This window comes from Silene latifolia, chromosome 1 (assembly GCF_048544455.1).
Source record: "Silene latifolia isolate original U9 population chromosome 1, ASM4854445v1, whole genome shotgun sequence".
Taxonomy (NCBI): Eukaryota; Viridiplantae; Streptophyta; class Magnoliopsida; order Caryophyllales; family Caryophyllaceae; genus Silene; species Silene latifolia.
Genome location: NC_133526.1, coordinates 58,267,256 through 58,269,211, shown reverse-complemented (window position 1 = coordinate 58,269,211; position 1,956 = coordinate 58,267,256). Strand labels below are relative to the sequence as shown.

Here is a 1,956-nt window from a genome sequence, read left to right as displayed (position 1 = left end):
ATCAAGTACTTCTTTTATTCTTGCTTTGTTATTGGAATCATTAGTAGGTATAATCCTCTTAATCCCTTTTTAATTATTGTTAATTACTTTCATTTGTTCATCATGTTTCATTTTGTTGGTATGATTGACAACCTTGCTAGCATGATCAACATGATAATGAGTGAGTAGTCACCTAGCTAGGGTTAATGGGTAATTGGGGGAAACCAACACGGGGAATGATTCATGCTTAAATTAATATGCTTTCATGGTTTATTTGCTTGCTTGTTTTGATCTCAACTCATGCACATGTTATGTTTGATGAAATGCGAGCCTATGAATCCTTGCATTTTTTACCCATCACCTATCTTTTCAATGAGACTCGTAAGACATAAACCAACTCGAGTCTCATTAGACCATGCATGTTGTTGAGTAGGGAAGATTAAGTCGACTTGTAGGTGTTGTAAAATCTAATCGATTCGGCTCCGGGACCCAAACTTTCCTAGGATTGTAAGATATAACCCAACTCAATCCATCACAACAATAATTGCTTACTTATAATTTGAGAACATGTTTTTAGGATCAATTCCCATGATTCCCCTATGACCCCATGACACCCTAGTGCTTTTTATCAATTGTTTACAACCCTTTTAATTCATCTTGCTTATTTACTTTCATTGCTATTTAGTTTAGTGACCTTCTACATCAACCCAAATTGTGACACCCCTAAGACACCACTAGTTGCAATAGAAATCTCATTTCAATTCCCGTCCCTTGGGATCCGACCTTTACTTGCCTCTTTACTAATTGTAGAGTTGTTTGTGAAGTTATAAATTGTGTTTGATTGGACGTGTGACGACCGTGTGACGACCAACTCTTGTCCCACATCAAAAATGGCGCTGTTGCCGGGGACGGTGTTAACTCGATTTAGATTTTCTTATATTGTTATTAGTTGTGTCTTTCTTTGCCTTGAGGAAGTAAAACTCCTCAAGGTTTGTTCTAATTGTTTTCGAGTTGTCTGATATTTTGCATGTCTAGAAGGTCACAAGGTGATTTGTTACCTTTTGATCGTGAAATTGAAAGAACTTTGACAACCAATAGAAGACTTGTTAGGAGGAATTTGAGAGGTATTAGTGAGGTTGTAGATATTCAACCAACTATTGAGTTCATCAACCCTTTTGCAAGAGAAGGTGAGGAGAACCCAACACAAAATACCATACAAAATCAACCCACAATGCCTAAGTTTTCATCACATTCCGTATCCACCGAGGAGAACCTACCCAATGGTACTCCCACACCACAACATTTGAACGTAAATTTTATTGCCAAATCCGCTTTTATCCAATTAGTCGAAATGAGCCAATTTGGGGGGATGCCTAGTGAAGACCCTCATTCTCATATGGAAACCTTTTGTGACTATTGTGATGCGATTTCTCAAACCGGTGTAACTCAAGACCAAATTCGATGGGTCTTATTTCCTTTTTCTCTAATTGGCACCGCGAAACAATGGTTGAAGGGCCTTGATAAGGCCACTCTCGGAATTGATTCTTGGAAGAAGTTGGCTCTAGCTTTCTACAAAAAATTCTACCCACCGGAAAAGACTAACATGCTAAGAGCTAAAATTACGGGTTTTAAGCAAAGGGATGAAGAATCTTTGTATGAAGCTTGGGAGCGGTTTAAGGGAATTTGTCGCTCATGTCCTCATCATGGACTTAGCGAGTGGTTCTTGATACAACAATTTTGGAACGGTCTATATGAAGATTCAAGGAACATTCTCAACATGGGATCAAATGGAATGTTCACCGAAGTTGATGACAATCAAACATGGAACAAAATTGAGGAAATGGCGGTCCATAACTCACAATATAGTAGACCTCGCAAGGCTACTAGAGGAGGAAAGCATGAAGTGGACTCCGTTACTCAATTGGGTGCTCAACTTAGTGCTCACATTGACACAATCAATTTGAAGTTTGAAAAAGC

At 38.5% G+C, this 1,956-nt stretch overlaps 1 non-coding gene across 1 annotated transcript; it reads right to left on the bottom strand.

Moving 5' to 3' along the window:
- Positions 1-1,582: 1,582 nt before the first annotated feature.
- On the bottom strand, positions 1,583-1,689 carry LOC141624427 (small nucleolar RNA R71). The gene has a single exon (XR_012534238.1). It is a non-coding gene; the product is annotated as a small nucleolar RNA R71 (small nucleolar RNA).
- Positions 1,690-1,956: the final 267 nt, after the last annotated feature.